The sequence below is a fragment of the Equus caballus genome, chromosome 26, assembly GCF_041296265.1.
Source record: "Equus caballus isolate H_3958 breed thoroughbred chromosome 26, TB-T2T, whole genome shotgun sequence".
Classification (NCBI taxonomy): domain Eukaryota; kingdom Metazoa; phylum Chordata; class Mammalia; order Perissodactyla; family Equidae; genus Equus; species Equus caballus.
The window spans coordinates 35,283,862-35,311,484 of NC_091709.1; the positions used below are offsets into that span (position 1 = coordinate 35,283,862).

The window sequence follows — 27,623 nt, forward strand, 5'->3', positions numbered from 1 at the left end:
TGCCTACTTTGTGCCAAACCACAAGATGGGTCCCTTCCATGAATACTCACAGAGAAATCTCACGACAGCCCCCCAAAGCAGTTTTCATTTTTTCCATCTCACCGTAGGGGAAATGTAAGCTCAGAGAGGTTAGACAACTTTCCTGAGGCCACAGAGCTAAAAGTGGCAGAGCAGGAATTCAAACCCAGCTCTTTCTGACTCCAAAGTTCTTGTTCTTATACCGCCACATACTTAGAAAGATTTTCTGAGAAAACTTTAAGATGCCAAGACTCATGCATTAAATATGAACCAAAATGAAACATTCTTCCTCAGTCATTACAGCAAATTTGCTCTGCCCTGGTACAAAGTAAATCCGTATTGTCAAGTGGGTTCAAAGCACCTACAATTCACATTAAATTACCCATAAGTCTCATGTAAATTCTACTTAGATGTTTCCAAAACAATTTCACAGGGCGTGCCCGAGTGAATATACAAAACCCACCTTAGAACAACCTGGTCCAACGCGTATGATACGCAAGAACACACGGTATGTCTTAACAAAACTGAAAAACATTATGTCAAAGACACATAAAGATAAATACATAATGTCTTCCTCCTTCCTCCTGCTTGGAGATTCAGCTACTTAAGTTTTAAAGACTTAAAATCTTTTTTGACAGAGTTCCACAGGGCAGAATATTTTAAACACATGTGAACTTAAAAAGGGGAGCTAGTGCTTGTTTATGCTTCATACAATACAAACCAAATCCAAAGCTCGTTCTTTCAAAAGACCAATGAAATCGCTAATACATTAGCAAGACTGATCAAGAGGAAAAGAAAAAAAGGCACAAACAACCAATGCCAGGAATGAGAAAGGAAATGTTCTACAGACTATAGTCTTTAAAAATTTTATAGAAGGAAGTTATGTGCAACTTTGTTAACAATAAATTTAAAAATTTACACGAAACGGGAAAATGCCTATAAAAAAACAGTTACTAAAAACAAATTCATCTTACTGGTCCTATTTCTATTAAACAAATTGAATCTGCAATTTAAAAGAACAATACAAACAGCCAGAGCCAAACCAGGTTATTTATGGGAGACATAAGGAGACCCAAAAAGTAAATAAATAATGACAGAAATTGTAACTTTCTCTCACACCTGCACAGGTATATAGTAGAATTAATCCAATTTCAAACGTCTGCAGGATGATGTCCTCTAACCATCCCATGTGACAACGTCTAAAAACCTTTATGAATAATATATTCCCTTTTCTCTGAGGATTATTGTTCCATAAACTCCATGAACAAGAGTCTATTAGTCAGTTTCACCAACACTATCACAAGACCCAACTTGGTTGTCTTTCCTGTTGAGTGAGTTGGCAAAGCTTCCCTGGGGGGTGGGGAGGCACACACCCCCTGTCAGCATCAAGTTCATATCTACCTGCCAAGTTCTTTCATGAGCCCACAACGAGCTAGAACACAGGGCTCTAGCAGTTATGACAGCTGTGCAAAACCTGCTGTTCTTCCCTGGGGTGTGTCTGGTTTAGTTTAAAAGCAACTTCATTTCACTTCTGTCTGTTAACTTCAGGGAAGCTGGAAGGTGAAAGCAAGCTAAGGAAAACTGTGGCCACAGCCACCTGTTCCCTGAGCCCCGACGTTCAAGGGGAGAAAGCCAGGCTGTTCCACTCTGGTGTTAGGAGAATGACAGCATCAGCTACTAACATCCCCCTGATGGCGTCCTCCCCAGAACCGGGAGAAACACTTTTAAATGAAATTTGCTTTCCTGTAAATATAAGAGCCACACCTTTCTTCACCTTAGTTTCTTGCCGTAAAAGTAAGACAATTCTCCAAAAATTCTTATGAAGGATTAGCTCACAAAATACACACACACACACACAGAGCTCCCACTGCTCTGCATAACTAGCTGATCAGATACGAAATAGGTGACATAGGTAAAAGTTAACCCAAAAGCCTCCATCTGACCCCACACAGCCAGTAAATACCACACATGCCAAATGAAGGCTCCTTCTGGGGGTCAAAACAAAACCTGAACAAGCTTGGGGAGACAGTTTACCACTGGCCAGCTCTCCCGTTTGTTGGTACATATTGAGCGTGGCTTGCAGTGATCCTAACCCTAGTGCCATCCTCCATCCAAACTTCCTCTCCCCACCCCACCCAAAATTGACTTAGGCAATCAGAGGATAAACCAGCTGCCAGAAAAAGACTAACATTTCCCCCCAAAAGGTCCGGATAAACATATAACACCTCAATGGCCAGGAAGCCTTGAGCTGAAATAATTTAATCAGACGCAAAATTAATGAGAAACCCGAGACTTCCGATGCCTCACTCCAGAACACCCGTGCAGGAGCCTGTCGGGCGCCAGGGCTTCAGAATATTCCTTCGGAAGTTTTCCTCACCTGAATCTCAAGCCTTTCACGGGGTTCACTTTCAACGACAGTGACCTGTAACCACTGAACGCGCAGAAGGAGAGCCCGGGACTGGATGCGTCTTTGGTGGGAACGTGATTCCAGCCTCCCTCCCTCCCCACCCCGTATCCCGGACAATGCTTGGTTACAGGGGGCAAGCAGGGAAAGGTGAAGCGCTTTCAAAGCACGAACCCCCTTTATCCCGGAGCCAGAAATGACGTGGGCGGCATCCCCGGGCAGCCTGGGCGCAGCGCGGACCTGCAGCTGGAGGGTCTCCGGGCGCACCGGTCCCCCCGCCGCGGCTGCAGAGCTCGCTCGGGGCTCTCAGCTGGCCTCTGCTTCTCCAGAGCCACCCTCGGCGGCTTGCCCTCCCCACCCCACCCCACCCCACACAAAGAAATTAGCCGGTGGAAAGGATCGATTTTAAAATTCAAGCTCACCACCGCTCGGCGAGGCGCACATGCTTCTCCCGTCTTGCCTCACATCTCTCAAACTTCCAGTAACAGAAATGAGGAAGCAGAGCCTTCTGGCAGCGGGAGTGGGCGTAACTTGCGAAGTTTCATGCTATGATGAATCTGGTCATTTGGGTGTGTTGCAGAGGGTTTGTCGCTCCTCCCCACCCACCGTCGCCTCCCTCCACTCCTCCCCCTTCTCCAATTTAATTCTTCCCTTTGGCATTCGCAACGCCGAGAACTCAGGCGGGCTGTCATTCAGTCCCGGCACACCGCGCCTGGCATCCTTGGGGGAAATTTATTCCTAACAGGTTTTAACCATTTTACAGATGAACCTGGTCGCCCTGCAGAAAGCATGAGTGCCTGTCAGATTGTTTTCCACAGCACAGAGCAAGAAGGCAGTATTTCTTACAGGATTTAAAAGGCTAGAAATCTTAAATAATTGCATGCACTCCGTCTTCATGCGCAGGAATGTGGGTAGTTTAGCAAGCGGATGCCTAATTACTAAACATCTGTTTTAAAACGGTGGAGGACAGAAGAGCAAAAGCGAACTTTCGACTGGCTAGCTTTCCTTTAAAACTTAAATATTTCACATATACAAAATGTGTGAAAATAATATAATGAACCCCCAAGTACTCGCTATGCAACATAAAAAATTAAAATTACCAAAACAGTTGAAGCCATCTGTAAATGCATGCCCGAAATACATCCCTCTCTCTCTCCTCCTGGAAAAATAACTGCTATAAATTGATTTCCCGTGAGCAATTTTTATATCAGTTTCTAAAAATTCTACAGGAAAGATGCTAACTTAAAGCTTGCCAGAGAGCGATGCAATGAACATCCTTCTGCTGGGCTTGACCTTGGGTCCCCCCAAAAAAGTGTCATTAAATAAAACTAAAAAGGACCACACGTTAAATGGAGCCTCAGGTGGCTGGCTAACGAGAATGAAAGAAATCAGAAAATAGGAGATCTGGAATGACAGTGGAGGCCATATCTGAACTAGTTGAAGCATTCATGGGTGAAATTGACAGATTAATAGAGCATTATCACTTTACAAGGTTAATGGCTGTGTCAAAAGGCAAGGATACGGACCCACAATGCAAGGGGCTTTCCTCAAAGATACAGGCTACAGAAATAGAAACACAACATTCATTATAGAAGTCCTAATTACTCAAATGCCTGCCGGAGTTATGGTCTAGGAGCAATAATACTCAGAAAAGGGAGCTGTCAAGATAATAATGATAAAAATCCAAATGGTGGAAACTATGATACATTCAAAATTGACTCAAATATATATATTCATGCATATATATATATATGAACACGAAGAAGGACATGCCTAGTTCATCTTTATTTTCCCCGTACCTTGCACAGAGGGTGGCATAAGTAGAAATCTAGTAACTATTTGGTAAATCAACAAAGTAAATGAACAGAAGAAAGCCCAGGAAGACTTCTGAAGGAGGAGAACGAAGAGAGGAGTGTTTAGATAGAAGAGTGGTCCTTAATAGGAGGTGACTGCCCCTAGAGAATAGTGGGCAATATCTGAAGACATTTTTGGTTGTCACAACTTAGGAGTGCTACTGGCGTCTAGCAGATAGAAGGCAAGGATGTTGCAAAACATCCTAAAATGCGCCGGAAATCCACCGCAAAGAATTATCTAGGCCAAAATGCCAATAACACTGCTAGTAAGAAACCCTGAGATAGAGGTTTCACTGTCAACTGTCACTTAATTGATTTATTCTATACATGATCGTCAACATTATGAAGAGACTCTCCAGGGACTTATAAAAACACAAAATAGCATTTCCTCTTCTTTTCCACTGTGCGGTTTTTGATGGCTGGGACCATCTATAGGAGCTCAGAAGAAAGTTAAAAGATGGGGTCAGAAGCAGTAAAGCATTCAGTGGTTTGGGGCAGAGCCTCAGGTCCATGCAACTCATCAAGCTAATGACTTATGTTGAATTGGGATGAAGATAATCAAGTAGGAAGTGGAAGGAAGATGATATAAAGCCGCAGTATCAGCGTTAGAATCGTAGATAGCACAGTTGGGGGAAGGAGGCGTGGTGTGCAGAGTGAAAGATACACAGACAAAGGCAGGCTTATCACGGACCCATCAGTCATTTCTCCGCTGACAATCACTAGCTGGAGACCTCCATTGAGAACAGGAAGGATGTTTAATCTCATCTCATTACAGCTTATCAAAAAGAAAGTTACAAATCACTTACAGGAAAAGGAATGGAGGACCCACAGAGTCTACCAGTCAGGGTAAAGGACTTCTAAAGGGAAAACATCTTTCCTAGAGGTTTTCTGGTCTCATCGTTACCTAAGAAGGATTTCTTTAACTGGAATGCCATATATGTTTTTCGTTTTTTTCCCTTTTTTCTGATATTATTTAATTTCTGCTTGGCAGGCAGAAGAGTTTTTCTGTTTTTGTTTTGTTTTTTATTTATTTTTTTTGAGGAAGATTAGCCCTGAGCTAACTACTGCCAGTCCTCCTCTTTTTTTGCTGAGGAAGCCTGGCCCTGAGCTAACATCCGTGTCCATCTTCCTCTACTTTATACACGGGATGCCTACCACAGCATGGCATGCCAAGCAGTGCCATGTCCGCACCCGGGATTCGAACCGGTGAACCCCAGGCCACTGAGAAACGGAACATGCAAACTTAACCGCTGCGCTACTGGGCAGGCCCCAAGTTTTTCTGTTGTTGCTCAGTGTTTCTCAAGAGCAGGGCAGGGGGCAATGGGTTTGCTTACCTTGAATCCCCCTGAAGCCTAATGGCTGGTGGGTATGCAATAAATGCATGTTGGATTGAACTGAACGAGTCCTCACCTCATTGCCCATCTCTCAGGCCTGAAAATAAAGAGTCCCCTATAGCTGCTTCTGGAGGAATCCGCAGGGTACCTGGAGTTCAGAAGTCTGAGCAACTTGTGAGCACATATAAAACCTGTTGGTTTCATTCAGTGGCTGACAGATTTCGAAAGATCTGACATGGGTGAAAAGGGCTGACCTGATACAGGTAAAGCCCACCAACATCAGAACCTAAGAGGTCCCCAGGCAGTGGCCACCAGCCTCACGAGGGAGCGGCTCTTTGCACCAAAGCCTTTACTCCTATAACAGAAAGACGAATGCCAAGCTCTGGCTCCTCTCTACACACCACTAGACTGATGGGTGGTAGGGAAGACACCCCAACCCTCTTTAAGTTACCACCTACTTAACCTGTGGTTTTAAATACCACTAGCTGCTTTTAAAAAGTCATATGGATTTAGGAAAAGAAAATGTGAGCACAGTTATGAGCCGGACCCAAAGCAATGACCTTCTGTATGAACGTACAATATTTCTGTCCCAAAGAAATGCAACCAGTAGAGGGAGCACAATTGACTTTTGTTTTTAACAATTTCCCAAGATCAGGATAAACGTGAGGACGATGTTCAATGATAAGAGTTACAAAAATAATCACATATTACCACAAATGAAAAGATTTATGTAAAAACATTTTGAAAACAATGAGCCATGACACCCTTATAAGGTATTTGTACTGTTAATGAATACTTACACAAAAGCTAGCTAAACAGACATAAAAGGACTATGTAATAAATAAATAAATACACGTTGGAAAACAACATTTAGTATGTGGGGAAAAAAGTCGCAAAGGGTGAAACTTCTCTCTTGCCCCTTGTCAGCGGAATTTACACTCAGAAACAAAAAACAATGATAGTTTATTTTCCCCAAAGATTTTAACTGTCTTTAACTTGCTGTTTTATATATTAGATCTGCAATAGCTGACTTTCAAAGTTCCTTTGAAACTGTGTTCTCCATGACACAAACGCCTTCCGTAAGCAAGAATCTTCTGGATTTCTGTTCCAGGGTCTTCAGAACCAACTTGATCGGGAACCGAGGCAGCTTTACCCAAAAGCATTGCAATCAGCTGAGCTGACGGGTCTGTGAATTTGATGCCAGCGCCTGCAATGAGCTTACCTCCACCCTTCCCAGCTCGCATATGGGGCTAAGGAGGGTTCCCTGGAACCAGGGAAGAAGTGCTCACACCAACCTGCCATCCCCTACGTCACCAGGCAACAGCCTCTCAGCAGCGACGCTGGGGAGAAAGAGTGCTCTCCTCAAGTCGGGTGAAGTCCCACAGGGGTGTTAATTAATTAGCACGGTCAAATTATCTGAATCCAAATAAAAAGATGATTCCCCAGCATAACTGCAGATCCGATTAATCCCACAGTGTCGTTAGGGACCTTGAGAAGTTTTTCATGAATACATTTTGCGGTTGGCTACCGACTGATGGCCAAAATCAATTTTTCCTATTTGAAACTGATGAAAAGTCTAAATATGGATCCATCCCACCCACTCCCGTGCTTGGTGATCTGAGGATCTGCTCAGGAATACCGACCTGTTTGAAAACCCATGACTGAGCCCTAGACAAGGTCTGCCTTCTCTGTTCGAGAACAAGGATCATCCTTACAGGCAAGCTCGTGAAGTGCAGGCCCTCATTAAATTTGATCTGATTGGCGACTGTTTTACGAGCTAAAATTAAACCTTGCACCAACCAAACTTAGAGACTTTTAACATAGTTTTCTCTATCCGAAAACTGAATGCCTAACAATTAAGCAGAATTCGACCGAAAAATACAAAGTCTGCCAAAAAGAGGCCAGGAAAACTCCAATAGCCTTTAAATGCCGCCTCCAGAATATACATTGCAGGAACTCAGTGTGTAGTAAGTTCTTTAAAATCCAGAAGCTTCAGTTTCTTCAACCATTAAATGATGACATTCCAATTAATTTTCTCTGGTTTCCTAGCTCTATCTTCCAATTCTATATTTCCATGATTTTAAAACTCCCAGTGCTTTCATTGCCTCAAATTACATTTCCTTATAGAGCAACTTTTATCTAACACGCCAAAGTCAAGAGTTTCAGGACTTATTGGTGGCTCACATACTTATAACTGAAGCCAGGATTGTAACTTGAAGGGTGAAGAGGAAAGGCAAGAAGTGCAACTAGAGGACAAAGATAACAAAGAAGGCAAAGGAAAAGTCCATGAACCCTTAGCATCAACCAGCAATAAACCATATGGGGCCAGATGCCGTCCCGCCCACACACACAGTGAGGCTGCTGGTGCCAAGGGCCCTGTGCGCCTTGCACAAGAGGTACATGTGGTTTGTGGGGGTGGAAGCATCTGGGTTTTCCCTAGTGTGGGATCTTTCAGACACCTCTCTGCTCGGCAGCAATAAACAATAATAGTTATTATTGGTACTCACAGTAAGATCATGCCGAAAATTAATGTGAGAAGATAAGAAGTCAACTTCTAATTTCAGTCCTGCCTTCTCTCCAAAGAATATGTAGCCAGGATAAACTCATAATCCGATAGAAAGTCTGCTGAAAAAGCCAGGTCAGGGAGCATTCCCACTGGGGAGGCCTCATTTTGTCATGGGAGAAGCAAGGACAGGAAGTAAGAAGACCTTATTCCAGCCCAGGCTCTACCAACGATGAGATGAATAACTTACAGCAAGCCACCTAGCCTCGCTTCAATAAAATGGGAGGTCAAAATAGATGCCTACTGACAGCGTGGGGCATGGGTTGATGGGCTGTGTCTGGGGCACACACCCAACATTTTCCCTAAATGATAAGAGGAACTAACCATGCAAAGACAATTTTTAATCAGGAAATAAGCCAAGCCTGTATCTCAAACTATGTCAGTGTTTAGAATGTTTTGGATGTTTTCATGGTGATATTGCTATTTTGGTAATGGATAAAGTATAGTTCAGACACTAGTTATGTGCCAGACGAGAAAGTGGGGTCCTTCCAAGACCCTGGGGCCAGAGAGAGACCTCTTGAGTCCTCCCGACTGAGTCCCTATTTGGGGAAGCAGCAGGCCCCCTGGTAAGGGTCAACCTGGTGAGCCACACAGGCTCTTAGCACTCACCAAAGATAACCAGTATAACAGCATTTGTCTTTGTTATTCATGGGTGAGAACAGTTTTGATTTTTATGTTATATTAAAATACATTGGTAATTGGCATTTAGCATTTTCCAGACCAAAACATATTGGAGGGAGGGGAGGTCGGCAAAGAGGTGAAGCAGATAAAAAGGACACACCTAACACTTGCCTACAATGGTGAGGTAAAAAGGACCACACCCATAGATGCGTTTCTAACACCTGACATCTTACAGAGTTCACCACTAGTGATAGGTACATAATCAATTAAAATTAGGCAACTTCTAACGTCACGGGGAACATGCTAGTGAGAATTCACTTGCCTCACTCTCCCTCCCAAGAAGACGGACATTAGATTTTATGGTCTCTAAGAGTGTTTGGTGCCATTTTCCCTAATGTAAACAAAAATCCAACACGCAAAGATTATTTTCAGTGAGGAAATACAACAAGCCTGTATCTCAAAATATTCAATGACCTTAAGCAGGCGACAGACACATGAAGAGTCATAGATTCATAAATGTAAGAGCAGAAAGGGGGTCTTAGTAATCACTCATTCGCCTGAAGTCAGAAGGGTTAAGTGACTTGCTCAGGCTCACATGATAAAATAATGGTAGATTCAGCCTAGGACCCAGATCTACTGCAACAAATCTGCTGTATGTTCCACCATCTCAATTATTACCTCCTTAAATTTAAAAAAAAAAAAAATCCCTAAAATAAACATTATATGTAGTATACGCATATATCATTTTGGGCCCCGACGCAGTACAAAAGGCACATATAAATAAAAATCGATATAAATTGAGCCCATCTAAAACTAATAAGCAAACCATAATAACTGGGTGCAGGACAACTTTCTTGGCTCCACCCCAGACAAGCAAACAAGAGGCTTGGAGACTCTGGCTGGAAGGACGCAGTCATGCTGGGACGGCTGAAGGCAGTCTGATTCACCAGCAGCCAGCATCCTCCCAAACAAATTATAGTGGTAGCCTTGGCAAGACATCGGGGGAAGCCTGGTGGAGGCATGGGACAAATTCATACATGCCCAAGGAGCCATGGCAAAAACAAGGACTCCCTCAATTAAGAAAGTCCTACTACAGGCCAGTCTGGGGGCAGAGTGGTTAAGTTTGCGTGCTCTGCTTCAGTAGCCTGAGGTTCGTGGGTTTGGATCCCTGGTGCAGACCTATACATCGCTCATCAAGCCATGCTGTGGCAGCCTCCCACATACAAAATTGAGGAAGACTGGCACAGATGTTAGCTCAGGGACAATCTTCCTCACCAAAAAAAAAGGAGAAGAAGAAAAAAGTCCTACTCCTGGAGTCCCAAGAAACTAAAATATGCCTCTACAGATGCTACAACATAGCATCATTTTCACTTGCACATGAACGTTCCTTGCAGAATTAATCCAATAGGCAAAAGGTGAAAACAGCCCAGGTACCTACCAACAGATAAATGGATAAACAAAATGTGGTCTATCCAGACAACGGAATATTACTCAGTCATTAAAAGGAATGAAGTTCTGGTACATGCTACAACATGGATGAACCATGAAAACATTATGCTAAGTGATGAAGTCAGACACAAAAGGACAACTACAGCATGATCCCACTTACGTGAAATATCTAGAATAGGCAAATTGATAGAGATAAAAAGGAGATTAAAGGTTAAGAGAAGCTGAGGAGAGAGGGGAATGGTGAGTTATTGCTTAATAGTTAGTGTTTCTGTTCAGAGCGATGAAAAAGTTTGGGACATAGATAGTGGTGATCATTGTACAACACTGTGAATGTAATTTATGCCACTGAACCGTATACTTAAAAATGGTTAAAATGGAAAATTTTCTTTGTTTTTAAAGATTTTATTTTTTTGCTTTTTCTCCCCAAAGCCCCCGTGTGTACATAGTTGTATATTCTAGTTGTGGGTCCTTCTAGTTGTGGCATGGGGGATGCCGCTTCAGCATGGCCTAATGAGTGGTGCCATGTCCGTGCCCAGGATCCGAACCAGTGAAACCCTGGGCCGCGGAAGCGGAGCGCGTGAACTTAACCACTTGGCCACGGGGCGGCTCCAAAAAATGGAAAATTTTGTTACATTTATTTTACCATGATTTCTTTTTAAAGATTTGGGAAAGAAAAAGAAAAAACCATCATTTTATCATTTTCAACCTGTTGGTTCAGGTAGATGTAGGTTTTCAAAATACTGTTGCTAAAAACAAAAGTAATCAAAACTTTAATCTAAGCACATTAACCAAGCTTTAAAATGTGCCTGTTCTCCTTGTCGCATCACCATGATCTTAATCGCACACCTAAAAGAGCGATTTTCTCTTAATGTAAGAGATAAAATTGGATTGTCTAACCTATTAAATGAAATCTTTTGTAATTATGAAGATAAAACAAGGCATACCTTTTCACATCAAGAGCTTTCGCAGCATGCTGGGTGTCACACCTATAGGAAATCTCTCTCACGTGCATCTGCTTCCACCAGCCAATCCCAAGCCCAAATTTCAAAGCACAACAAGAAACCAAAAGGGTTGAATCTGAGTCCAGAACCATAGGAATGGAGGAAATAAATCAAAGTCAAGTTACCCACTGAAAATATTAAATGGCACACATTTTAACAGACCACATTTTACACATTTAACAGACCTGGACTGGCCGGAAATTCCTTTTCTAGTCACAAAACTGTGACCATCTCTGAAAAGCCTCAGTCCTTCATCTGTAAAATGGGGATATAATAGCATTTCCCTTGGGAGGCTGTGTAAGGAGTCACTGACATTTCCTGAGTACTCACTCTGAAAACCTCGGGGCTGGGGGCTGCTCATCCATTTCTGTACCTAGTCCTCATGACATCTCTACAAAGTACTATGACTAGACCCATTTTACAGATAAAGAAACTGAAGCACAGAGAGTTTAAGCAAACTGCCCAAAGCTGTTCAACATGTAGGAGGCAGGTCTGAAATTCTAATCTGCTGTCACTGAGGATGGGACCCCAGCTCTTGTCCACCTCTGCTGCATTTGGGCTATCATCTCATCATCGTCATCAACCTGAGCATCCTCACGTTCACTGTGTTTGTGTTCGTTATTACCATCACCTTTAGTATTCACAGGTTCTGGGCTCACACAGTCAGAGGGCCGAGTCTGATTGCCAAAGGCTGCCCTTAGTCACGAGGTCCCTCATTCCCCTCTCAAGGCCACATGTAGCAGGCAAGCAACATATTTTAGGGTTCGTCATGAAGCTCCTGGAAGGCAATCACCACTTCGTCTGAGAAAGATAACCAAACAAGGTATCTAAGATGAGCAAATTAAATTGGGCAACAGGCAAAGAATGTGCATAACGTATGTGCAGGAAATTTGTAAATGGATTCACTGAGCCTTTTCGCAGAATCAAGATCTCCTACAAAGAGGAAAGTTCAAGGTCTGGACGGAGATAATTAACCATAGGGTGGATATATTATATTCACCTATTTTACAATGTTGGTTCCCAATCAAAAGAAATACATCATGGACAGACTCTTGCTCAAGCTCAACCAGCTTGCACTCTCCCAGACTTCCCAGTACAACACAGCAGGTGACTCACAGGATGACACCGTTCTTGGCTCAGGCACCAAGAGTAACACTCGCGCACCAGTCAGTGTGGGGAAGGTTCATGCAAGCAGGTTGACAAACATTTCACCAGATCACCTGAAACACCAAAGCTCAGCCCTCTACTCCCAGCTATCTGGTTTCAAGAAAAGGAATTTCTCATCAGTGGATCGCAGCAATGCGATCCTGTCAAACTGAGAATCCTTGCTGTGGGCTGGCTGGGACCAAGATAAGCCATCTTTGGCTTGTACGTTTCTCAGCTTCAACAAATTCACACACCTTGCTGAGGCTCTGGCTTATGATTCAGACTTCTCACTCCTCCCAAAGCCCTGCGCCCTGAGAGCCTTTGTTCTTTTTTCTGGCCACAGATGAACTCAGCCCATTAAAGAACAGCTGTAATCCCTTACACACATAACTTTCCATAGGCAAGAATTAGTCAGGTTGGCTGGGTCTGAGGTCAGCAGTCTCTCGAAGGAACACCCACCAGACAGCCCCCACCCCCAAAATAAAGCTGTTCGTGAACTGCCCATTTCCAGTCTCACAGACGTATATTAGCACATGCAGGGTTCCTATTGACTCATTCATTTTCAATAACCAATAAACAAAGGCCAATAAGCTTGATCTTTGGCATTAGGATGGGTTTTTGTTTTCATAAGGACATGGTGCCAACTTGCGCTATTTGCTCCCGTGGGGACTTGCTTTGTCCCAAGTATACATGTGACCTTAGACTTGAGGTCTTTGTTCAAGGTCGTCTTCTCAGTGAGGTCCTCTCAGCTACTATCCCCACACCTCCATCACCACTGCTCCCCCCGGCACATTTTTTCACTTCCCTCTTGTATTTTTTTCTCCTTTACACACATACTAAATATTTCCTTTTCTTTTTTCTTTTTTTTCTGCTTTATCCCCCCAAACCCCGCCTGTACATAGTTGTATATCTTAGTTGCAGGTCCTTCTAGTTGTGGGATGTGGGACACCGCCTCAACGTGGCCTGACGAGCGGTGCCATGTCCGCACCCAGGATCCGAACCCTGGGCCGCCACAGTGGAGTGTGCGAACTTAACCACTAGGCCACGGAGCAGGCCCCTAAATATTTTCTTATTTTACTATTTGTCTTGTTTATTGTTTCTCTCCCCCACTACAATGTGTACCCTACAAGGGCAGGGACTTCTAGCCATTTTGCTCCCAACTCTATCTCGGGTACCTAGAAGAGCGCTTGGTGCATGGTAGACACTCAACAAATATTTGTTGACTTAAATGGAGTCCACCCACATGATGATAAAAAGACCAGAAACATGATCCCAATCGCCCAGGTCTGAGATCTTGCCTTAAGCTATAGAAGCAAAGTCCTTTGCCCCTTCATTCTGACTGCCAATAACAATAAGAGAAATAGGGAGCAAGGGAGAAATACACCTTTAGTCCAATAATACACAAATATTTGGGCTTTTCACCTTATGCCATAACACTCACTAAGAATTTTCAAGACATTGCATGCTAAATCTCTGAAATATGCAGGAAGGTTAACAAAAAGAGGGAAAGATACCAATAACCCCTCCGTACGTAGGCAACAGCACGCGTCCCCCCCTTGGCTCACCACCTCCCGTCATTCCAGACCACTCCCTCTCAGACCCCAAGACCAACCATGCCTCCACCTTTCGCCAGCTCCCACAGCCTGTGCCTCACGCTCTGCCTCAGTCTATCATTAAGTTCCCTCCGTCCACTCCGTTGCCCCGTTATTATTCGGTCACATCTGTTCGGCAAATATACCAACCTGGTTAAATCCAACAGTGCCCAGCTCGCACCTGCACCCAGACAGTTGACTGCGGCTAGGAAAAAAACCCAAAAGAACCCGCTGGTCTCACTTTAAACTCATGACCACCAACCTCAAGTGTGCCCCTAAATGAAATCGGACATCTCACACCAATGTTCCCAGTCCATTCACTCCCGACCTATGAAGTTCACATTTACTCTTCTCTTCCCGAATGCCCAACAGTCTCTCCCCATCTTTCTTCTCAGCTGATGATCTTTTGTCCTACTTCTCTGAGAAAACTGAAGCAGAGAGGACTACCACAACTTCCAAGACCGTATATATTCAGCGATAAGCACCTATCTGCACCCCTATACTCTGCCTTCCTCCCTGTGACCATAGATAGACCTAGTCCTATTCAAAACCAACCTCTTCACCTGTGACTAGACCCTAAACATCCCTCCTCCTTCCACTCAAGGACAATCTTCCCTCAATTTCCTCTCCCTCCTCCCCTTTTTCTACTGGAGCATTTCCATAGGTAGGAAAATATGCTTTTCTCCCCCAACCTAAATCTAAATCACTTCTCAACACCTCCACTGCTGCCACTATAACCTGAGCCACCATCCTCTCTCTACTGGACTCCAGCAAAGTCTTCCTGTTTCTAACAAGTCCTCTGTTTCTGTTCTTGCCCCTCTATCATCCATCTCATCCCAGGAGGTGGGGGGGGGGGGAGGGGGGGCGCGGGAGGGGGGTCCTTTTAATTTGCAAATCGGATGACATCACTCCTCTGCTCGATCCAGGGGTAAAAGCCAGACTCCTTAAAAAAGCCCACCAAGCCTGTCATCTCTTGCTGGGGCCTCATCATTACCTCTCTGACCTCCTCTTACTTATGCCACTAGCCACTCTCGGCCTCCTTGATGTTCCATGAACTTTCCAGACACACTTCCTCTTTCTATAACATTCCAGATATGCAATTAGTTAATCTCCTTACATTCTTTTGTGGGGTATTTTTTATGGTTTTATTGTTGATGTTGCTGTTTTGCTTGGGTAAGAAGCAAAAAGATCCGCCCCTGTGATCCCCAGCACACCTCCATACCACGTCTGTGAAAAGATATTTTGTGAGTCCCTATTTCTTTTAATACTGTACCTTATGCGTCTTCTCCCTAGTTCCTTATTTCTTTCTTTATTTAATCCTTACTCTCCATTTTCCCAATGTTGAATGAGCACACGATGAATGTCTTTGATTTTTCTCTCTTCTATGAGAATGCTGATCACCCCCAAATGAAGAAGTGAAAACAGAGCAGTGACTGGAGGTGCTTTTGCAGAATCCAGATTATGATCTTAGAGCTCTTCCGAAAGAAAGCTCTCTGGTTTGGAGGAAACTCCCCGCTTGGGGCAACCAAAGGAAGTGCCTCTGAAACCACACAACATGCAATGGAACCATAGAAAGAAAGAAAAAAAACCTCTTCCTGTATATTTCTGCAGCATTTTGCTTCCAGAGAGATCAGTGGTGTTCGATTTCAAGAAAGAAGGCCGTGAGGAAAAGTGTAGAGCAAAACAGCTCCATGACAACACGGGCGAACATTTACCCCTGCAGGCGTCATTTGCATTGACTTCATACATTTCTCCATTCTCTTGATAACAAAGTAGTAATTTCAGCATTTTATAGGAAGGTAAAAATGCACTCCTAGTTGCACCAGCCAATCACTTTCTTAAGTAATTCCATGGCGAGCTTCAGTGTCCCCAGTTCCCAGAGACAGACGAGAGGCCCCAGCACCGCATTGTTTTACATTTCTATGACCCACAAAAAATTAAAAGCATCCCAGGTGGAGGAAATCTGTGAAGTAAAGAGCCATTTAAAAATAAAATTGCTTGTAGAGAGCTCGCTCACAACTTAATGCATGGGGCTGCATTTCTCAATCTAAAATTGGGATGCAATGAGAAACTCTTCAAAGGCCGCTGCTGAATATCTACCCCGTGGGTCTTGCAAACAGCAACTGGAGTGAGTGTTGGGGAGTAGAGGAAGCTGTGTTTGAGAGTGGAATAGTGGAACCAAGAAAATACTGGAACATCAGCCATGGATGGAAAGTAAAGTACAGCTCAACCTATAGGAATTGTTGGTAAGAGTCCTATATTCTCTATAAACAAATCCTGAGGCAGTTGAGACTTTGATGACCAAAAACCATGGATGGATGGATGGATGGACTGAGAAGAGAATAGTGGCAGTTACAATTATGCAGGTGTGTGTTGATGGAGGGAGGAAGAAGGAGGACAGGAAGACCACACCATGATTCTTGAGTAATGGCATAGTCCAGAGTGGGCAAATTTTTTCTATGACAGGCCAGAGAATAAACCTTTTATGCTTTGCAAGTGTTGTGGGCTTAACTGCGTTCTCCCAAATTCCTATGTTGCAGTCCTAACATCCAGTACCTCAGAATGTGACTGCATTCAGAGATCGAGTCTTTAAGGAGTAATTAAGTTAAAATGAGCTCATATGAGTGGGCCCTAATCCAATGTGACTGATGTCCTTGTAAGAAGAGAAAACCAGGACACAGAGTCACAGAGGGAAGACCATGTGAGGTCACAGAGAAAAGACGGCCAAGGAGAGAGGCCTCAGAAGAAATCGATCCTGCTGACGTCCTGGCCTCAGACTTCTACCCTCCACAATTGTGAGAAAATAAATTTATATCATTGAAGCCACCCCATCTGTGGTACTCTGTTATGGCGGCCAAGCAGACTACCACCACAGGCGACACAGTCTCCATTGTGACTACCCAACTCAGCTGTTGTAACGTAAAAGCAACTATAGACAATTCGAAAACAAACAATGTGGCTTTGTTCCAATAAAGCTTTATTCTTGAACACTGAAATTTCAATTTCATACAATTTTCACGTTATGATTTATTCTTCTTCTTTCGATTCTTTTCCCCAACCATTTAAAAATGTAAAGGCTTGACAAAAACAGGAAGTGAGCAGAATTAGGTCCTCAGATGGTGTTTAAGGATCCCAGATCTAGTCTCCAAACACTCAGGACAGTGACCAGGAGAGAACATCTCTCCGGTAGATCGCAACACAATGGGCATTCCTCTGCTCTGTGCTCTGTACATCCTTCTCATCCTGCCTCTACTGCACTCTTCTCCCTGTGCGTGACTACACGTCTGCCTCACACACTGGATTGTAAGCACCGTAGGGGCAGAGTCTGTGTCTCACATCTTCCTTTATCCCCAGCACTTACCGTAGTACCCGGAACATAACAGATGCTTTATATGCAATCCCTGAATAGAATCATACTCCCCGACAACCACAGGACTCCACTGTCCAAGTGTGACTTCAGAGGCATCCAGGAATAGCCACCCCATCTACAGGCCTCCCACTGTCTGATATCACAGCCAGGAATATTATTCCCTTGGGATGTCTGACAAAGGTCATAGAAAGTACACTGCACAGATAATCCTGAAGCTGGATTTTGACACACAACTCTTATCACACTAAAAAAAGGCAGAAGAGCCAGCTCCAGTGGCCTAGTGGTTAACTTTGACACACTCTGCTTCATCGGTCCAGGTTTGGTTCCTGGGCGCAGACCTACACCACTCACCTGTCAGTGGCCATGCTGTGGCGGCAGCCCACATACAAAAAGAGGAAGATTAGCAGCAGATGTTAGTCGAGGGTGAATCTTCCTCAGCAAAAAAAATAAAAATAAAAAAGTCAGAAAACCAGTTACCTTATTCTTGCCATGGCCTTGTAGATGTTACTTAACTTATGCATGGTCCAAATGAAAGGAAACATGCCCCCATCAGCAGAGGCTGAAAAACATGTCAACTCTGACCGCTGAATTTGGGGACCCATGTGCAATGAACACACTACAGAATCTTCCCTTCCTCTCTCCTTCATCCATCCAGGCCATCCACCAGGAGAAGCTCAATGTCGTCTTCAAGAGGAGCACTGTGTAGCTATACTCTATATATACCTTTCCTCTGCAATACTTGTATGTTTCCCAGGAAAACAGAGGCTATTGAAAAGAGGATGCTTAGGAACTATTTCAAATACTTCATTGGAAATCTTGAAAGAAATGTTCCAGGGATCAAATCTGTGGATGAAGGGGATATAAAGAACCAAACATGGGAGCGTCTGTAAGGAAATGACTCACGACTATTCAGATTTGGATACATCCTACAGTATAGCTCCAGAGACATAACTGTAAGCGAAGGCAGGAAGGCAGGTAGACAGGTAAGCTAGAAAGAAGGAAGGAAAGAAGAGAGAGAAGAAGGGGCTGGCCCCGTGGCCGAGTGGTTAAGTTTGCGCGCTCCGCTGCAGGCGGCCCAGTGTTTCGTTGGTTCGAATCCTGGGTGCGGACATGGCACTGCTCATCAAACCACGCTGAGGCAGCGTCCCACATGCCACAACTAGAAGGACCCACAACGAAGAATATACAACTATGTACCAGGGGGCTTTGGGGAGAAAAAGGAAAAAATAAAATCTTTAAAAAAAAAAAAAAAAAAGAAGAGAGAGAAGGAGGCAAGGAGGACACCAACAGGATAACTCAGACTGGCTCAGCCATCACCCTCACCCCTCACCACCCTGCCCCTTAGAAAGGCACCCAACAGTATTTGTACTAAGTCCTAAGAACAGAAAACTGGGCACAGAGCTTAAAGAATGCTGACATCACTTTTCTACTTCTAGATCTGTCAGTAACTCTGCTAGATTGGAAATCAAGTTGTGCTAAGACTTAGTTTCCTAGTCGACAGAACTAGAAGGACCAGGCAGACAGGTCAAAATAACACAAGACATTTTTTTAATTCACTAGCTATCTATTTTAAATGGTATTTGTTTTCTTTTTCTTTGTAAAGAAATCTCCATAGCAACTAAGCCAGAATACTTTGGTATTCAACCCAAGCTTACCCACCTAATGAATTTGGCAAGAATAGTTTCTTCGTACTAAAGACACAGCACAGTCAAGAGTAGCCAGAAAATCTGAAGGGCCTCGTACATACCACCTGGGACTAGGAAACAAACAACCAAGAGACATCCACTTACTACTGAGCAAAGGCGGCAACACTGCATTTCTTCCTGGTTTTAGTAACTTCCTCATTTATCACACTACATAGTAAACTAGCTCATTGTTCACATTATTTACATGTTTGTGCTTGCATGTTGGTATTTTCCGCATCCTCATGGGCCACTATATTCTAATCTTTTACTTCAAATGACATCTTAGTTGGCATCATATTATCAATATAACTTCACTGGTCATTTGTCTTCTCTAAACTGCTTCGTGGACCACAAATGAAGGCCTAAAGAACAAAATCAGATGCTAGGTTCCAGTGAATCAACATGCTGAAACCCAAAAGTAAGCCATCTATAAATTTTCACAGAAGGCTCCTCTCAGTATTATTAAGACACCTCATGCAAAGATTCATATTAAAAGAATTAATTTTAGGCCAGCCCTGGTGGCCTAGTGGCTAAGTTCAGCACACTTTGCTTCGGCAGCCCAGGTTCAGTTTCTGGGTGCAGACCTACACCACTGTTACAGCCATGCTGTGCTGGGGGCCCACATACTAAACAATAGAGGGAGACTGGCACTGATGTTAGCTCAAGGCAAATCTTCTTTAGGAAAAAAAAGAGAGAGAGAGAGAATCAATTTTGAAATACTTTCTCTGAATTCAAACTTAATTATTTAGATTACATTAAAGGGACTTGAACCAACTTGGCGACAAGTTGACAAAAGAAATTAACCAATTATTTTAACTTCATGAAAGATTTTAAGGGAAAACATATCAAAATATTAATAATTCCTTACTTTGTTTCTTAAGCTCTGTTCTTAAAATAGCTTTAGTATTTCAAAATAATTGATTTTAAGCATTCCAAATAACCATTCCTAAAAATCCAGGTGAACTGTGTCTGCAATTTGTTACTGTTTGTAGCTCAACAAATTATTCGTTTGAGTTAACTGAGCCACACACATGGCATTTTTAATTAGAGTGCCACAGTGTGTCTTGACTTCAAATCCAAAATATTCCAATCCAACATGATTCTGTAGGCTTCTTATTTGCTGCCAGGAGTTTGAAAAGCTAAAAATAGTAACTGAGTTCTCACATCACGAGGCAGCACAGAGCATTTCAGGAAAAGCACGCAGACTTCAAATAGATATATGAACAGATCCCAAAAACCAGCTATTGGTGACAAGACCTTAGGTTTGATCATCCCAATATACTTTTATATGTAAAAAAAGCAAAAGGACATTAGACACACATTTAACAGTATCATATTACCTATTACATATTACCTCCTATTAACAGGAGAAAAACCCTGTAAAGCAGGGACTTGTAATGCAAACTATTCAGTAGCAGGAGGAAAATAAGGGAAAAGTGCTAAAACACAAGTATCTAGACTCTTCTATACTATAGAAATATTAAATTAGTATGTAAATTTTAAACAAATCCAGAGGGATTCAATCAGCAAAATCTAGAATATGGGAAACTTCACAGGTCAAAGACTTAAGTCTCCTCATCAAATAAAGTAAAAGGAAAAAAAAGCAAAGAAAGAGAGGATGCTGGGGATTATATGGATTATACGAGACTTAAGACACAGATCCATCAGTTGCAACGTACAGGTGTTATTTGGATCATGATTCAAAAAGATAAGCTGTTAAAACAATTATGAGACAAGAGGGTAAATTTGAAAACTGACTGGATATTTGATAATATTAAGGAGTTACAATCAATATGGTTTTTTTTATGTTCTTATCTTTTCGTGACACATACCAATACATTTACAGATGAGATGATACAGTGTCTGGGATTTGCGTCAAAGCAATCCAGGATGGGGCGTGTGTGTGTGCGTGTGTGTGTGTGTGGTGACTGTAGATGAAAGCAGACTGGCCGTGGGTTGATAATACTTGAAGCTGTGTAATGGGTACCTGAAAGTTTATATGAGGATTCATTAGACTATTCTCTCCATTTGTAATTGTTTGAAATTGTCCATAATAAAAAGGTTCTTAAGAAATGGTATGTACAAGAAATACTGTGGTCTGTACACCCAGAAAATGCCTCTGGGTGGCCTGAGGGTGTGTGTGGCCTGCAGACATATTTTGTTTGGACTGTCGACTATTTTAAAAAAATTTTTTTCCTTTCTGATCCAACATTTAAAAATAAGAAGGCTTCACATAAAAAAACAGGATTTCCAACTTCTCTTGAAAAATAGAAAGATCTGGTAACAAAGGACCACAGCAACAAGCCTTGGAGTATGGCCTACCATCATCCCTTGCCACCCTGGCATTCATCAACTGACACAGCCGCCCTGGTTGGTGACCACTGAGCTTGGCCCCCAGTGTACAAGGCCTTTCAGAGCAGTGACACAGTGCCAACACAAGGACCAGGGGCTCCAAAATTAATGTGTTCCACTATCAGACCCAACCACTACAACTTTGTTTTCTGACCAGTAACCAAAAGTTCCTAACAACAACTAAAATACAAGCCCTTGGAGAGTTTTAGTTTACATTACACAAAGCAGTGATTGGAAACATATGGATAGTCAAGACTCTGCAAAAGAAAACCCCAGATTTCTTGTCGTTGATTTGGCTTCAGGACCTCTGGCCAGCTCTGCTGACTTTCCTTATCACTCGGGCAATAGGACTGGCTCCTGTCTTGCTCCACAGGCTCCCAGGATTGCAAAGACAGGAAAGAGGCTGACAGCTCATTTAGTACCTTCCCCTCATTTTACAGCTGACAGTCAGGCCAACAGAGGTTGAGTAACTCACCCCACCATTTTCCAGGCAGCCTTTAGAGGAAGGGATGGGGATGAAAATGTCATGGGAGTAGGAGTATTAACAGCCCCCATACATGCTCCAGAATTACTGGATAACAATTTGTTCCTGCGTGTTTCTAGTCCCTTCAAAATACTTCCCAGCATGACAATGGAAAAAGTGCAACAATTCTCTAGAAAAAGACAGGCTTTGAATCTTGAATAGAACCAAAGTTTGAACCTCCTGGGTTCTAGTATTCCTGGTTAACTGACCACTCTAGGTGGAATGATTGTTAAGAAGATCTCCTAGCACCTAACTGACATTCCTCATTTTCACAGTTAATTGTCTTCTCATCAGGCAACAAAACAAACAAGGTAAGTCCTTGTAACTCCTTAGGTTCTCCGAAGACTCAGATCCTAGGTTCTCTATAGTATCTCTCAGATTAATTCACTCCTTGGACTCAGCTTCACCAGGCTGGGTCAAAGGAAGTTCTCAGGGTCATGTAGTGACTGCCATATTTTCAGATCCAGCCTTCTGTGACCTTGGGTTCTCCCCAAAGTGAGCTTACCCAGTTAACAACAGACTATTCTTGAAATTTAATTAATTCTGCAGACAAGTCAAAAGAAGAAAAATTAAAACAACCCGGGACAACATATGAGATATGACTGTGGAGTACAAGTAATACTCCCAACTCTCCAACGGAGAGCTCATGTCACCCACCCCGCGAGCTGGTGCACCTTGTTCACTTTCTCCTAACTTCCAACACACCTAAAGTCAGCAACTCTTTTTCTCCTGTTAAAAATGTAGGAAAACGAAAACATAATCTGGTTTTCCCATCCAAGATCTAAAAGCATCACAGCAATCACTTGGCTGAAGTTCCGCAGCTTTCTTAGAATCTGGACTTGAGGAAATCCTTTAAGACCAATAGTCAGAGGTTATATTACATCAGTCTGATAAATCCATGGGTTATGACTCATCCTTTGCTCTCCAACACTGTAATTTGAAAGGTTTAAACTGAATCTGTTGTACGAAACATGGAAGCTTTGAGGACTTATGGGAGCATCTATGGCCAATCTCTGTTCAGCCAGAACTTGAGACCTATTGAGAGCTGTAGGAGAACAGCCATAGAAATCGGTCTGGCAAGAGAAGACAAAGTCTAAACTGAGACAGTAGCCACAGAGATGAAGAGAAGGGATGAAGGGAAGAGAAGGAAAGAGAAGAGGAGGAGAGGAGCTTGAGAAACTAGGTAGCTAGAGACACCACAAATCAAGATGACATAAAGATATAAACCAATCTTTATTTTATTCCTATAACAAATATTTCTTAAACACCTCACATGTGACATGTACTGTTTCAAAAACGCTGAGGATACAATAGAGAGCAGAATGGACTCAGGGAAAACACAGAAAGAGAAGTAGGATGGTGTCAGGATTTTTTTTCTTTGGTAGAAGTAGAAATGAGAATAAGAGGCTCACCCAGAGAGATGCTAAGTTTGGGGTTAAGTCTAAAGAACAAAGGGAACTTGGAGTGAATAATTCAAGAAAATGATTAGATGTAGATAATCATCTACATAAACCTGCTTACTTCTCCCCATCTTTTAAAATAAAAATCTCTCCTTTGGTCCTACAACCCAATCTAGTTATTGCCCAGGCCCTGCCCCCTGAAGGCCACAGTCCTGGAAGCAAGAGCTCCCTCTGGATGCTTTCTCTCTTCTGGGGTTAAGCAACCCCAGCCAAGGTCACCGGATGCTCCCCTACAATGGCCATTCTGAATGGTCTTCCTCCTTGATATCTACATAGCACCTGAAACCAACAGCCATGCCCTTCTCTAGGGAAAGCCTCTTCATTTGAATTCTGTAGCAATTATAGAAGATTCTGTGTGAGCTTCGGACCCAATTTGATCAATGCTTGGCACTGTAAAGAATGCCAATACTGGATACAGAAGCAGATCCTTCCAAACTGCAAAGCTAGCATGCAGTGGGCAGCATTGGCTCCCGCAAATCATATAATGGGTGCTGGTAAGAAGAAGGGAAATGAATGATGAGTAAATAATCAAAAATGCCCACTACACTGCTTAAGTTTTCTCTCCAATATGTGACAATTTCTTCACTAACTTCCTTTAGCTCCCTTTCTTTGTCCCACCTTGTACACCCATGTACACAGAATTTTCTCTCTGGATACATCCAAACATCCTCCCTCTTTTAACCACACTGATACCATCTGGGGAAGCTTTATAACTTCACACATACACTCCATTCCACCTCAGAACCAAAGAATCTGATATGCCCCCTAAATTGATCTGAATTCAGGGTGGAACAAGAACGATGCGGGGCTGTGCATCTTGAGACACCCTAAGACATTCTGATACAGATTCTGCATGTCCCACCCATCTTTCTGCCTCTGTTAAGAAGCTCATCCCGTCAAAGCACCACTGGGAAGGAAGGAAAACATCAAGTTCTCAGCAGGAAGACATTTTTCGCAAAGTAACATGGGACAAGGTTTGAGTCTCAGAATTTATTTATTCAACTTCTAGGACCAAAGCTACAAACAGTCAACTGATAATTTGGGAATATACTTTTAAAAGAAAAACAAATATTCATTATTCCTCTGACCATTAAATTATTTTAAATATAATATGCTTTCACCCCCTCTCCAAAAAAACTAAAACTCTATTTTCAACTAAAACAACTATTTTCAACAGTTAAAAATGAAGTTTGGCCTAGGTTTTAGTGGTAAGGGGGAGAAGGAAGAAATTTAGCAAGAAATGCCAGAGAAAGGGCAAATTTCGGCCTTCAGAAACCACAGTCTATACTTTCTAAGCAATGCAATAGATACTTTAGTTTTTGACCTCGAACCAGAATTCTTTGTATGTTTTCTACACAAGCAGAGAAACGTGTCCACTTTTGAACTCTTAATTTGGCTCTTTATTCTTGGTATTCTTTCCTACTAACTAATATTCTAAGAATCATCCAGTTTGCGGTTGAATTTAACTAACATTTCAGATAAATAAAATACTAGAAAGTCAATGTTTAATAGGAAAAATGACTTCAAATTATTCCCAACATACTAAAAATCACTAACACAGCATAATCATTTATATCCAGGTAATTGAGGTATTTGTGTGCAAAAATGTGCATACATTTATATGTATATGTACATATTTCCACATATTATAGATTTATATGTTCAAATAATAAGAATAAAGAATGGAAAAAATACTGTGGTATGAGCATGACTTTTATTGGTGGGTAAATAGGCAATTATCTCCCCTTTTTCATATTTTTTGTTTTGTCAAACTTTCTACGATGATCACTCATACACAGCAAAGGAAAAATAAATAAGTGAATTTCTTATCACATATATGAACATTTGTTTTTACAACATGCATTTATCTCCTTATACCAAAAGAGCCAGATTCTAAATAGCTCAAGTTTCACACACCCTCTGGCACCAAAATAAGCCATATATATAGTAAAAAGAGGAAAACTCAGCTTCCTTTCTAAGTTAAATCTGTTTACTAAGAATAAAAAGAAAAGAAAGCCCTTTTATATCAATATTGCTATCTCTATCCCTTTAAGTGTCTTTCACTTTTATAATTGAATTTTAATCATCTGTCTCATCAATTGTAATGCCACATTCTTCCCTTTGTCTTTTTGGCTCTCTTGTTCTCTATTTTCTTAATTGTGCTTCCCCCCATGGAGCTAAAACACGCAGCGCACCCGGACGTGCACACTCATGCATGTCTGCAGACACACATGTGCACGCTCGCACACCATTCCTGATCTGTGCGTCTAAGTCTCTGACCATCACCAAGATGATTCTCTGAAGCAGTGCTGCTCTCTCCAGAAGATGGGCTTCCTTCCCTGTTGTCTGCTGGATGGACGGGAACCCAGCCTCCAGCAGCACCCTCTCTATTTCACATTTTCACGGGAAAAGGCTGTACAGTGTTTGAAGCAAACTCCCGATTATGTACACTAAAGAAGGCAAATGCTGGAACAGATGCTGTTTGGCACAAGATTTCCCTAATTGCATTGTGCAAAATTAGTTAGTGTGACCCCAAACACACATGCAGCGGACACAACAACTGGAAAGATCTCTGGGTGATGGAGAAGTTGGCTGAAATGTAAAATAGGCCTCCAATAACACAGAAAGAACATTTTCTGTATTCACAACCCTGAGAGTTGTTCATATAAAAATCAATATATGTCCAAATGTGTGCGCACACAGCTACCATCTATGTATTACATATTGATGTGGCCCAATGATAATGCCTAAACGCTGACCCATGCCACGATCAAATGATATTAAAAGTACAGGGGAGGGGCCGGCCCCGTGGCCAAGTGGTTAAGTTCGTGCGCTCCACTTCGGCGGCCCAGGGTTTCGTCAGTTCGGATCCTGGGCGCGGACATGGCACCACTCATCAGGCCATGCTGAGGCAGCGTCCCACATGCCACAACTAGAATGACCCATAACTGAAAATATACAACTATGTACCAGGGGGCTTTGGGGAGAAAAAGGAAAAAGAAAAAATCTTAAAAAAAAAAAAAACTACAGAGGAAATTTAGAACACCTTGTAGATTTATAATATCCCAGATGAATGGTAAGCAATATAGCGCCAATCCGGGAAGTACAAAATTTAGGCAACTTCTTACCTTATTTGCAAAAGTTAGAAAAATTTTTCTCACATGGATTTAAAAGATGCCTCTCTATAACTCCCATTTGGTCTGGAGAAACCCAGACCAAATCTCTATCTTGTCTACATACTAACCCTTCAGATAGCAGAAGGAAGTGGTCCTGTCTTCCTTTTATGGCTTCCGTCTCCAAGTTAAGCTGCAACCCATGGCAGGGTTTCCCAAGACCATCTTGGTCCTGCTCCTCCGACTACTCCACTTTCTCAAAGTCCTCCTTAAAATGCTGGTCATGGAGCTAGATACAGTCCTCAAGTGCTGGGCTGACCTGATGAATGACCAGGGGGACCAGGACAAGATGCTGCCTCGGCCCACAAGTGGGTTCATTCATTTCTAGGAACCACATCGTGCTTTCCGACATGCACTGCTTCAAGTCATATCTTCCCTGTTCTATGTGGACAGCAAGCAGTCTCTTCTTCTTTCTCGTTTTCTCCAAACTCTGCGTAGGACACTGCATTCTGCTTTTTAAATGTTATATATCAGGTTTCCGCCTGCCACTCTGGGCTGCTGAGATTGCTTAGAGTTTGGACCGAACATCCCCATCCAGGTGTGGTATTCAAGTTCAGAAACTGTGGGCAGCTACATTTTCGGTCATGTCAATTCAGGAACAAGAGATAAAATAATTAAAGGCTACAGGAGAGAGAAGAATGCTACATGTAAGAGGAGCTCAGCAGGCCACAGAGTCCAGAATCCCGATGGCCTTCCCAGCCGGCACCATCCCTAGGCAGATATGTAACTACCAATAGCAATGGTGTCTACGTGGTATTCTGTACCTTTATAAAAAATTAACACCAATCTCCTTAAAAAATAAACAAGGGGACGGACCCATGGCATAGTGTTTAAGTTCCACGTGCTCCGCTTCGGTAGCCCAGGTTTGTAGGTTCGGATGCTGGGCACAGACCTACACCACTCATCAGCCATGCTGTGACGGCATCCCACATACAAAACAGAAGAAGACTGGCACAGATGGTAGCTCGGGGCTAATCTTCTTCAAGCAAAAAAAAGAGGAAGATTGGCAACAAATGTTAGGTCAGGGTGAACCTTCCTCAGCAAAACCAAACAAAAAACCTATTCAATTGTGAGTTGCT

The 27,623-nt window shown here is 42.7% G+C and overlaps 1 protein-coding gene across 12 annotated transcripts in view; it reads right to left on the reverse strand.

The window, feature by feature from the left end:
* The window catches only part of TIAM1 (TIAM Rac1 associated GEF 1), a 351,800-nt gene that overhangs the window by 182,532 nt on the left and 141,645 nt on the right, over positions 1–27,623 (reverse strand). For 2 of the 12 annotated variants that reach the window (XM_070252084.1, XM_005606124.4), the window contains exon 1: positions 2,845–3,122. The exons of 7 other annotated variants lie outside the window; for them this stretch is intronic. The gene's annotated coding sequence lies outside the window, so the exon portion shown is untranslated. Of the gene's footprint in view, positions 1–2,395; positions 2,561–2,844; positions 3,123–27,623 lie in introns of those variants that run through there. 3 more of the 12 variants (XM_070252086.1, XM_001498833.6, XM_070252083.1) reach the window with 2 other exon arrangements.